This window comes from Nicotiana sylvestris, chromosome 8, assembly GCF_000393655.2.
Source record: "Nicotiana sylvestris chromosome 8, ASM39365v2, whole genome shotgun sequence".
Lineage (NCBI taxonomy): Eukaryota > Viridiplantae > Streptophyta > Magnoliopsida > Solanales > Solanaceae > Nicotiana > Nicotiana sylvestris.
This window is the reverse complement of record NC_091064.1, coordinates 61,371,043-61,384,072: the sequence shown is the minus strand read 5'-3', so window position 1 is coordinate 61,384,072 and position 13,030 is coordinate 61,371,043. Positions and strand designations below refer to the sequence as shown.

At 42.0% G+C, this 13,030-nt stretch overlaps 1 long non-coding RNA gene across 1 annotated transcript in view; it reads left to right on the top strand.

The window, feature by feature from the left end:
• The window catches only part of LOC138876449 (uncharacterized), a 30,226-nt gene extending 21,069 nt beyond the window's left edge, over window positions 1–9,157 (top strand). Inside the window, exon 2 of the long non-coding RNA XR_011401715.1 lies at window positions 8,893–9,157. This is a non-coding gene — a long non-coding RNA (uncharacterized lncRNA). The remainder of the gene's footprint in view (window positions 1–8,892) is intronic.
• Window positions 9,158–13,030: the final 3,873 nt, after the last annotated feature.

Here is a 13,030-nt window from a genome sequence, read left to right as displayed (position 1 = left end):
GCGCCCACATGACCTTGTGCTTTAATTCAACCGAAAGATGGCACGCTTTCCCAAACACTAACCAGTACGGGGACATACCAATTGGAGTCTTATATGCAGTCTTGTAAGCCCACAAAGCATCGTCCAGTTTTCTTGACCAATCAGTTCTATTTGCATTGACAGTCTTTGATAATATGCTCTTTATCTCCCTGTTGGAGACCTCAACTTGTCCACTAGCCTGAGGATGATAATGGATTGATACCTTGTGATTGACACCATATTTTGCAAGCAAAGTGTCAAATGCCTTCTTGCAGAAATGAGAACCCCCATCACTGATGATCGCCCGAGGAGTGCCAAACCGTGTAAAGATATTTTTCTTGAGAAATTCCACCACACTCCTGGCTTCGTTGTTGGGAAAAGCCACAGCCTCAACCCACTTGGAAAAATAATCAACAGCCACCAGAATGTAAGTGTTGCCACACGAACTCACAAAAGGCCCTATGAAGTCTATGCCCCACACATTAAAAATGTCAACCTCAAGAATAGTGGTGAGAGGCATTTCATCCTTCTTGGAGATTCCACCAGCTCTTTGACACTATCACATCTCTTGACAAGCTCACCAACATCTTTATATAGAGTAGGCCAATAAAAACCACAGCTAAGAACCTTTGAAGCAGTTCTTGCCCCACCATGATGACCACCGTAGGGCGAGGAATGGCAAGCATTAAGAATACTCATTTGCTCCTCTTCTGAAACACATCTTTGGATCACACCATAATTACAAATCTTGAAGAGATAAGGCTCGTCCCAGTAATAGTCCAAGCTTTCCCTTTTAAGCTTCTTCCTTTGGTTAGAAGAAAGCTCACTCGGAACAATGCCGATCACAAGAAAAGTGGCCACATCGGCGAACCAAGTCATACTATTCAAAAAACTGAGAGGAGTTGTTCATCTGGGAATGTATCATTAATTTCGAGACCATCCTTGGGTCTCCCTCCTCCTCCAAGCGGGACAAGTGGTACGCCACTTGATTTTCACTTCCTTTCTGATCAACAATCTCTAAGTCAAATTCTTGAAGCAACAAAACCCATCTCATAAATCGCACTTTAGAGTCCTTTTGGTCATCAAGTAATGGAGTGTCGTGTGATTAGTGTGAACAATCACTTTGGCACCCATGAGATAAGGCCTAAACTTCTCCATTGCAAACACAATTGCTAGTAACTCTTTCTCTGTCACAGTATAATTAACCTAGGCATCATTCATAGTTTTGCTTGCATAGTACACCGGATGAAACATCGTGTTCACCCTTTTCCCCAAGACCGCTCCAACGACAATATCACTAGCATCACACATAAGCTCAACTGGCAAGCTCCAATTGGGTGCGGTGATGATGGGAGTGGTAGTCAATCTATACTTGAGAAGCTCAAAAGCATTCATGCACTCTTCAATAAACACAAATGTTGCATCCTTTTCCAACAATTTGCACAAGGGATTCACCACCTTGGAGAAGTCCTTGATGAACCTTCGGTAGAACCACGCATGCCCAAGAAAGCTCCTCACTCCTTTGACGGAAGTAGGAGGAGGGAGTTTTGAAATCACTTCAATCTTCGCTTTGTCCACTTCGATACCATTCTTTGAGATATTATGGCCGAGGACAATGCCCTCCTCGACTATAAGTGGCATTTTTTCTAATTAAGCACTAGATTTGTCTCCTCACATTGAGCCAGCACTTTGTCAAGATTACCCAAACATTCTTCAAAAAAGTCACCCACAACACTGAAATCAACCATGAACACTTCCAAGAAGTCCTCCACCATGTCAGTAAATATATCCATCATACATTGCTGAAAGGTAGCCGGTGCATTACACAAACCAAATGGCTTTCTAAAAAATGCAAAGGTGCCATACGGACATGTGAAGGTGGTTTTCTCCTAGTTCTCTGGTGCAATCATAATCTGGTTGTAGCCTGAGTACCCATCCAAAAAGCAATAGTAGGAACGTCTATCCAGCATTTGGTCAAGAAAGGACAATGGAAAATGATCTTTGCGGGTCACTTTGTTTTAGCTTTCGTTAGTCTATGTATACCCTCAATCCGGTGATAGTCCTAGTGGGGATCAACTCATTCTACTCATTTGTGACCACAGGCATAACCCCTTTTTCAACGTACATTATACTGGTGAAGTCCATGAACTATCTAAGATGGGGTACACAACCCCTGCATCTAGCCACTTGATAACCTCCTTCTTGACAACCTCTTGCATAGCCTCGTTCAACCTCCTTTGATGTTCTATAGAGGGTTTAGCATCATCCTCAAGTATAATCTTGTGCATGCAAAAGGCGAGGCTTATCCCCCGAATATCAGCTAGAGTCTATCAAATTGCCCTCTTCCTTCTTTGAAGCACCTCAAGGGTGGCATCTACTTGCACGTTAGTAAGGCAAGAAGAAAGAATAACATGTAAAGTTGAACACGGGCCCAAGAATTCATACCTTAGGTGTAGAGGCAAAGGCTTCAACTCCAATACGGGAGGTTCCTCGATTGAGGGCTTTGTTGGTGGAGTCTCTCTATTCTCAAGATCCAAGGAATGTTTATGGGGTTCATAGGAGTAAGAACCCATTCCTTGCAAGGCATTGACATATTCTACCAAGCTTTCATCCTCGGTCACATCATGATTCAACAAAACAGCTTCCAAAGGATCCTCCATATTGATCATGGCACTCGTGTCATCAACTATCACCTCCGTCACCAGGTCTACAAAAGAATAAACCTCAGTACTATTCGGCTTCCTCATTGATTTGCACACATGGAAGACAACATTTTTGTCACCCACCCGGAAGGTAAGCTCTCCTGCTTCCACATCAACCAATGTCTTCCCTGTTGCGAGGAAAGGCCTTCCCAATATTATCGGCACCTCATAGTCGACTTCGCAATCCAGAATCACAAAATCAGTAGGCAAAATAAACTTGTCCACCCGGACAAGAACATCATCAATAATACCAAGTGGCCTCTTTATTGTTTTATCGGCCATTTGCAATCTCATTGAAGTAGCCCTCTATTGACCAATACCCAAAGTATTGAATACAGAGTAAGGCATCAAATTTATACTTGCACCCAAATCACATAAGGCCTTTGCAAAATCCGCACTCCCGATGGTACATGGAATGGTAAATGCGCCGGGATCTTCAAGCTTTGGAGCCATTGAGTGCACAATGGCACTCATTTGATGAGTCATTTTGATGGTCTCACAATCCATAGATCTCTTTTTAGTTACCAAGTCTTTCATAAACTTGGCATATCCTATCATTTACTCAAGAGCTTACACCAAGGGCACATTGATCGACAAACTTTTCCTCATCTCAATAAACTTCTTGAACTGATTTTCATTCTTCTGCTTTGCAAATCTTTGAGGGTAAGGTAAGGGAGGCCTAGAAAAGGGATCCTTGGCTTTAGGCATTGTCATTTCCGGAATGTCTATCATGTGTTCCCTAGACGGGCTCACGTCATTTTTACTCTCCTCCTCATTGTCATGAATATCAATTCTCACCTCACCATCCAACTTCTCTTCACTCACTTGCTCAACAACTATAGGATCATCTTCATTTTGCACTTCAACATAATCACTCACAACTTCATTTTGCTTGGAGGTACTTGCTTCACCACCTCTACCATTGCATGGCTGGTATTGTTCCCACCCTTCGGGGTTGCTACTATGTCACTAGGTAGTGACCCCTCAGGGAGAGTGTTTAAAGCTTGCGAAATCTGACCAAGTTGGACCTCTAGATTATGGATAGAGGTATTATGGGACACCAATTGTGCATCGGAGTCGGCATTCTACTTCATCATTTGCTCAAACATTGACTCAATCCGCCCCATCTCATTGTTGGACGAGCTAGGACCTTGGGATGGAAATGGAGGTGGATCGTTTGGTTGTTGAAACATTGGAGGCCTTTGAAAACCCCGCCCCCGATTACCTTGATTACCATTATTCTAACCTCCTTGGTTGTTTTTGCCACCCCAATTGCTATTGTGAACCCAATTCTGGTTGTTGTTCCCCCAATTGTTGGAGTTGTTGTTGTTATTGTTCCAATTTCCTTAGCCTTGGTTGCCCCAATTCTGATTATTCCCTTGCAATCTCTATTGTTATTTGGAGCATTACCTCGTTGTCCTTGGTAGTTGTTGGTATACAAAACCTCTTTACTTTGCTCACAATATCCATCATCCTGGTTGTACCCACTGCTATCTTGTTCATATTGACCTCGATTGCCTTGCATTTGTTGCCCATGTTGTCTCCTCTTGTTTACTAATAGATTAACGCCTTCCACTACGTTCATTTGCTTTGGTCCCTGAATCTACTGAAGTTGTGCTTTGGCAAACTGGTTCATGGTTTATGTCAACTCAGCTATGGTTTGTCCGTGGTTTTGAAGTTCCTTGTGAAGATTTATCACATGAGGGCCCCCTGAGGAACATTTGCCCGACTCTGCCAGGCTGAGGAAGTATCAGCCATCTCATCAAGAATCTCACAGGCCTCAGCATAAGACAGGTTCAAAAAATTACTCCCTGCTAGCTGGTTTACCACACATTGATTGGTCGTGTGTATACCCCGGTAGAATGTCTGTTAGATCATTGCTTCAGTCATATCATTGTTGGGGCATTCCTTGGCCATAGTTCTATATCTATCCCAGATCTCATGAAGGGGTTCATTTGGTTCCTGTTTAAATGCTAAGATCTCATCCCTTAATGCAGTCATATGTCCCGGTGAGAAAAACTTGGCTATAAACTTGTCGACCTACTCATCCCAAGTAGTGATGGAATGGTTGGGAACTCTTTCGAGCCAGTCCAAAGCTTTCCCTCTAGGTTAAAGGGAACAATCTCAGTCCCCATGCATCTTCCGACACATTTGTTTGTTTGATACCCCAGCAAGTATCCACAAAACCCTTTAGATGTTTATATGCATTCTGATGGGGAGTGCCTGTGAAGTACCATCGTTGCTCCAATAAGGTCAACATGACATTTGTAATCTGGAAATCGCCTGCCCGGATCTGAGGTGGGAAAATTGCACTTGCGTCCCCTTTATTTGGAAGCACCCGAGGAGCTACTCGTGGAGGCCTGGTGGCCTCTTCTTTGAGCTTGAGGTACTAGAGGCACCTCATATTCACCATTATCATCTACCTCCTCCCCGGGGATAACCCGTTACGATCAGTGTTTTCCATTTTGTACCTGAATCGATTAACTCATACAAGTTAGTAAAATAGAAGGAAAGAAAAACAAAACACACAACTAGTCAGATAGATATCCAAAATCGTTTAACTCCCCGACAACAACGCTAAAACGTGCTCGGCTCTAACCCTACACAACTAGACAATGACAAGGAGTGATCGATGCAGCTTTTACCCGAGGGGCCGGGATCAATTTCCACAAAGAGTTAATATTGGTTTGGAATTGGGTTTCTATCTAATCTAGCTATGCGCTTTGCTTTTAATTGCACTTCTAACCATGGTTTTAGTTGTTTATATTCTAATTTTTATGCTATTGATTACTGAAAATAAACTAAGTACAATGTTTTTGTAATGTTTTCTCAAGTGATAAAAAACACTAGAGAAGTGACTTATACCTAGGCGAGTATCTAATGGGATCTAAAATTTAGGACAAGCTTGTTATAATTGGGGTCGTGATATAACCTTTACACAAAGTTACTCACTCTATACCTCTCGGTAGTTTGAGTGACTTTGCCCTAATTGGCTTTCTCAAGCCCAATTGGGTATTTAAACGATACAAGTAAAATTGGCTCAAGTCGGGTATTACTATCCCTAGGTTTAACCCTTTAACTGGAGCTATCAAATCTCTTGAATACACCCCAATTCTTTGTTAGCCTGAATTTCCTAGACTTAGTCCCTCTTTTTCAAGAAGTGTCTAAGTCATAAAGGAATGAATCAGTGTTTGCAACCACCAATTCTACAATTAAATCATGAAACAAGCTAAATATCACTAACCCATAAATAATTAAGCCCTAAAATAGAAGACCCATTAAATACCCACACGAGGGTTGGGTCACAACCCTAGCTAATGGGTTTAGCTACTCATAATCCAAGTAGAAATCAAAGATGGGGATGAAATATAATATATAAAAGTTAATTACAAGAAGAAAATCTAAGATTAATAGATAAAGTTGCTCTAAAATTACTCTAAGTAGTAAAATACGGTTGTTCACGATCTCCTCAAAACAAAAGATACCCTAAAAATCTAAAAATGATCTATTTATAAACCACTAAAATTAATGGAAAAAAATGCCCCTACAGAGGTTCCGCTGATAGCGTAATAATAGGCGCCTCAGCGCTTGAACTTTTGCGGCCGTGCAAAAGCAAGCGCGGACCGCGGTTCTTCTCTTTTGGACTGGGACTGGACCTGATTTTGCTGGGAGCGTAAAAGCAACCGCCTCAACATTGTATTCAACCTCAGCCACATAATATGTTCGCGGACCGCGCTCTTCATTTGAGCTCAAATTTCCAGTGCTTTGATTCTCAATTTCGCTCTTAGCGGAATTTGGACCGCGACCGCGTCAAGTATTCCACTGCCACTCTATTTCACCGTGGTCAACCTTATCTGTTGTACCCAAAAGTACCTCATCTGGATCTCACTTTCGCTGGCAACGTAATTGTGGCCGCCTCAGCGGTGAACCTTCCGTGGCCACACTATTTCATCGTTGTCAACGCTTTTAGCTCAGCTTTGAACTTGTGTAGGTTTAACTCCTTTATGAGCTGGTTATGACTTTATTGCTTTATTTTGACCAAACCCTTCAAACAAGAACAGTAAGTTAGTTTTCGGGAATACTTTTACACATTTATGATCCAAAACCTAAGCAAGAGAGAGCATAAGATAGGCTAGAATCCGTAGTTATAAGGTCCATTGTTCGTAATTGCAAACTATTCATCGCAATTGCGATGATAACAAAGATGGAAGGACTTCGTATTTTCAAGTGAATCTTCGCATTTGCAGGGTTCGCAAACATCTGCGGTTGGACAAATTGCCGAGGGCGGGATTTTTGAGTTCATTCTCACATTTTGAACCCTAGACTTGGTAGGAGGTGATTTGGAGAGGGGATTTTCACGTACAAACCTTGGGTAAGTGATTCTAATCCATTTCTAATCATATTCTATCAACATATCTTCGATTCTAACATCAAAATCATGTGAATCAACGTAGAAATTGTGAAACATTGTTATGTTTTTGAAAAATACGAAATTGAGTTTTAAGAGACGATTTGGACTCGAATTTTGAAACTAATCATATATATGAACTCGTGGGGTCATGATTAGGCAAAATCTACCATTGGACTCAGGTTTTGACCGGGCAGGCCCCGAGTTGACTTGTGTTAACTTTTTGGGAAAAATATAAAAATCTTAACTTTATCTATTGCAATTGAACTCCCTAGCATTATTTGATGATATTGAGTCGATTTTTGTTGGATTTGAGCCTTGTGGAAGCTAATTTTAAGGGAGAAGCTATTTCCGAGTGTTGAATTAGCATAGTTGAGATAAGTGTCTTGCCTAACTTTGTGTGGGGGTACTATCCCTTGGGATTGGTATTGTTTGATTCAATTATGCTAAGTAAAATCCGTGTACGCAAGGTGACGAGTGGATACACGAGTTGTACATAGTATTTGACTCATTTAGGCTACTTAGACTATTTTCATGCTTTAATTGAAATGCCATATTGTGTTCTAAATTCTCATAGTCATATCATCCTTATTTGTGTTAGATTATCCTTAAATGCCTTAGGTTGTTTAGTACTTTTTCTACATCCTACTTGCTAAATTACTCCCATGCTTTAGTTGAACTTGTTGCCCCTTTTATTGTTACATGTTATCTCTTCCTTATTAGTTATCATTGTTTAATTAATTATTCATGTTTCCCTTTTATTTGTTGACTTCCATTATTTGAGGTTCATTGTTGAAGATTATTTCCTGTATTGTGAGCTAGTGTTTTCTATAATCGTGTCATACATTATTTCCTCATTGTTAAGTTATTTAGTATTGAAGTTGTGAAAGTCGTTAATACGTTGAGGCAATGTTAGTTATTATTGAAACATCTATCTTTTTGAGAATTGTTCATCCATTATTATTGCTGGTATTCTTGTATACGTCGTGGTGGAGTCATGGGTTATTGTTGTGGAAACATATATATTGTTGTTGTTGGTAAGTTGTGAAATGTGAACATTTGTGGTGGAGTTGTTATTGTAATATGATATTGATGCGCATGCGGCGATATAAGGTTTGAGTTGATGTGCATGCGGTGGTATAAGGTGGGACTTATGTGCGAGATTGCTTGTAAGGGAACCACATGAAGACACATGACGTCATAAGGTGGGCTAAATCGCATGCAGCTATTTCGGGAAAGCTATTTGCAAAACCAATTCTAAAATGTAAGGACCACGTGGTGGTATAAGGAAGGATTGTTATTGGAATTGAGAAAGGTGAATATGAGGTGATACCTCGGTTGTTATTCTTGATTATACGAGGTGGTACCTTAGTTTGATTTCATTGTACGCGAGGCGGTATTTCGTTGTGTTTCTTGCTATTTGTTTCATGTTGCAAAGTGTTGTGGAAGGAATATTTCTTGTTGCTTCATTCATTATTATACTAGCAGTTGTAGTTTGTATATGATCATTGTAGCACTTTATTTGCTTCTTTTATGTTGTTTCTATTGTTAACTTCCGGTACTAGCTCTTGCTATTGTCCTGTTCCGTATCAGTTATTCTTCACTTCCGTTACTTATTTGTATTACATTTTTATACTATCTATTTCATATCCTAGTATGTATCTTGACCTGTCCTCGTCATTACCCTAATAAGGTTAGGCTTGATACTTACTAGGTACTATTGTGGTGTACACATACTATGCTTCTGCATATCTTTTTGTGCAGATCTAGGTACGTCTGCTCGTGCCGTTAGATAGAGATTTCCTGCTAGCTGCTTTACCGGAGACTTCAAGGTATGCCTGCTCAGCATCTACAGGCCTCAGAGTCACCTTCCCTTATTTCCATTACTATTGTATTTCCTTTCGTATAGTGATGTAGTGGTACTCTAGTTGCATTATGTAGAGTTTATGACTTAGTTCCACCAATTTTGGGGTGTGTACTTGTGAGATTCTATTTTCAGACGTTTTTATCTATTATTGAGTCGCTTTCACTAACTTGTCATTATATATATATATATATATATCTGTTCAGTTGTTATTATTTGTTAGACTTACTTAGCTTACTTAGTCGTAGAGACTAGGTGCCATCGCGACATCCTTCCAAGGGAATTTGGGGTCATGACAAGTTGGTATCAGAGCTCTAGGGTCATAAGTGTTACGAGTCATAAGCAGGTTTAGCAGAGTTTTGCGGATCGGTACGGAGACGTCTATACTTATCTTCGAGAGGCTACGAAACTGTTAGGAAAACTTCACTTATTTGATTCCTTGTCATGCAAAGTAAATGATTTTGAAAACTAAATCTCTGACTTACTCTTCTTTCACAGATGGCGAGGACACACACCGTAGGATACGACGATCAAAAAACCGCGCCATCTAGTAGAGCCATGAGAGTCCGGGGATGGGGTAGAGGCTGAGGACGGGCACAAGGTGCAGCTAGAGAACCTGCCCGAGCTGCCATAGGGGAGCCACCAGTAGCTCCAGTCTAGGGTCAGACACCTGAGGCGCCTATTGCCACCCCAACACTTTATGAGACCATCACACAGTTCCTGAGCATGTTCAGTACCATAGCCCAGGTAGGGTTAATCCCACGTGCACCAGCCACATCTCAGTCTGGGGGAGGAGCATAGACTCCCGTGGCCTGTACCCCAGAACAGTGGGTCTAGGTTGATCAGATCCCAGATGTTATATCGGTACAGCTTGTTGCTCTAGTTCAGCCCGTGGTTAGGGCAGTAGCATCTGAGGAGGAGCAGCTTAGGCTCGAGAGGTTCAAAAAGTACCACCCACCTACTTTCAGTGGTTTGGCTTTAGAGGATGCACATGGTTTTCTTGAGGATTGTCACTATATTTTCCATACTATGGGCATTGTGGAGACGAGTGGGGGTTTCTTTTACTACATTCAAGCTGAAGGGAGTGGCATATTAGTAGTGGTAAGCGTACGAGATGGGTATCCCAGTCGAAGTAGCTTCACGTACATAGGATCGACTTTCAGAGTTTTTCTAGAGAGAGTTTATTCCTCAGACCCTTATGGGATGCTTGGCGCGCGAAGTTTGAGCGGTTGTGCTAGGGTACTATGTTAGTGTTGGAGTATGTTGTCCGATTCAATGATTTGTCCAGGCATGCACCAGCCTTGATTGCTACGGTCAGAGAGCGAGTCTGCCGATTCATCGAGGGGCTCAACTAGAGTATTAGATTCATCATGGCTAGGGAGTTAGAGTCAGAAACTTTGTATTAGTAGGTGGTTGATATTGCATAGAGGTTGGAGGGTATGCCAGACCGTGATAAAGAGGATAGGGAGGTCAAGAGGCCTCGTGGCCCATGGGGATTTAATGGTGGTCATGCCGCAGCTTCAGCCCATCATAGTAGGGGCTATGTGATCCATCTAGTTCACTCAACACTTCCAGCTTCTAGTGGTGCTCTAGTTGCATCGAGGTTCCAGGTTGCACACTTTGCACAGCCACTTTCTAGTGCACCTCCTACATGGAGTGCCTTCAACGGTCAGTCCAGCAGACTAGTCCCGAGTCAGTCTCAACCGCCATGCCCACCGAGAGCTTGTTTTGAGTGTGTTGATACCCTCCACATGGTCAGAGACTGCCTTAGACTTAGTAGGGGTGCACCTTCCGAGATTACCCAGGCTCCACGAGTTCAGTCAGGCACGTAGACTTCTTAGGCTATGATTGCTACCCTAGTTGTCGCTCCAACCGCTCAGCCAGCTAGGGGTGGGGGATGGGCAGGTAGATGTCTCCATAGAGGGGGAGGCTAGGGCGGATTCTATGCTCTTCTGAGTAGGACAGAGGCAATTGCTTCGGACTCAGTCATTATAGGTATGGTTCCGATTTTCCATAGAGATGCATCGTCTTATTTGATCCGGGATCCACTTATTCATATGTGTAATCTTTCTTTGCTTTGTATTTGGATATATCATGTAATTCCTTGAGTTCTCCTAATTATGTGTCTACACCTGTGAAAGATTGTGTTGTTGTGGACTGTGTGTATCGGTCATGTCTCATTGTTATTAGTGGTTTTGAGACTAGAGTTCATCTGTCATTACTTAGTATGGTAGACTTTGATGTGATCTTGGGCATGGACTGGTTGTCACACTATCATGTTATTCTTGATTGTCACGCCAAGACTGTGACGCTGGCTATGCGAGGTTTACCACAGTTAAAGTGGAGGGGTGCATTAGATTATGTTCCTAGCAAGGTTATATCATTTCTAAAGGCTCAGCGGATGGTTTAGAAGGGGTGTAATGATTATCTAGCCTTTGTATGGGATGTCAATGTTGATACTCCTACTATTGAGTCAGTTCCTGTAGTGAGAGACTTTCCAGATGTATTCCCAACAGATCTTCCAGTCATGCCGCCCGATAGGGATATCGATTTTGGTATTGACTTGTTGTCGTGCACTCAGCCCATTTCTATTCCACCATGTTGTATAGCCCCAATAGAGCTGAAGGAATTAAATAAGCAGTTACAAGAGTTGCTTGATAAGCAATTCATTCAGCCTTGTATGTCGTTGTGGGGTGCTCCAGTCTTGTTTGTGAAGAAGAAGGATGGATCCATGCGCATGTGTATTGATTATCGTCAGTTGAACAAGGTTATAGTGAAGAGCAAGTATCTATTACCACACATTGATGACCTATTTGATAAGCTACGAGGGTGCCAAAGTGTTCTCCAAGAAAGATTTGCGGTCAGGTTATCATTAGTTGAAGATTCGGGATACGGATATTCCAAAGCTTGCCTTTAGAACTCGGTATGGTCACTACATGTTCCTCGTGATATCATTTGGGCTGACCAACTCCCCTTCACCATTTATGCACATGATGAACAATGTATTCTAATCTTATCTTGATTCATTCGTCATTGTGTTTCTTGACGACATATTTGTGTACTCTCGTAGTCAGGAAGATTATGAGAAGCACTTGAGGATTGTGCTCCAGACCTTGAGAGAGAAGAAGTTGTATGCAAAGTTCTCAAAGTGTGAATTTTGGCTTGATTTGGTGGCATTTTTGGGTCATGTTGTGTCGAGTGACAGGATCAAGGTAGATCTAAAGAAGATTGAGGCAGTGCAGAGTTGGCCCAGACCGTCTTCAACTACTAAGATCCAGAGTTTCCTTAGCTTGGCTAGGTATTATCGTCATTTCGTAGAGGGCTTCTCATCTATTGCCGCACCTATGACAAGGTTGGCCAATTAAAGTGCTCCTTTCAGATACATCGAGGACTGTGAGCTAGCTTTCAAAAGCTCAAGAATGCTTTGACTACAGCCCCAATACTGGTGTTGTCTATAGGCTTGGGGTCTTATACTGTGTATTATGATGCGTCATGTGTTGGCCTTGGTGTGGTCTTGATGCAAGACGGTAGGCTGATTGCCTATGCATCTCGATAACTGAAGACTCATGATAAGAATTATCCAGTCCGTGTTTTGGATTTGGCATCCATTTGGAAGATCTGGCAGCATTATTTGTACGGTATTCCTTGTGAGGTCTTTACCGACTACCGTAGTCTACATCATCTGTTTAAATAGAAGGATCTTAACTTACGACAGTAGAGGTGGTTAGAGTTACTTAAGGAATATGATATCACCATTTTATATCATCCTGAGAAAGCCAATATGGTGGTCGATGCCTTGAGTCAAAAGGCAGAGAGCTTGGGTAGTTTAGCATATCTACCAGTATTAGAGAGGCCATTAGTATTGGATGTTCAGGCCTTGGCCAACCAGTTTGTTAGATTGGATGTTTCGGAGCCGAGTCGAGTTTTGGCCCGTGTGGTTTCTCGATCTTCCCTATATGATCGTATCAGAGAACATCAATATGTCAACCCCCATTTTCTTGTCCTCAAGGACACGATTCAGAACGACGAAGCCAAAGA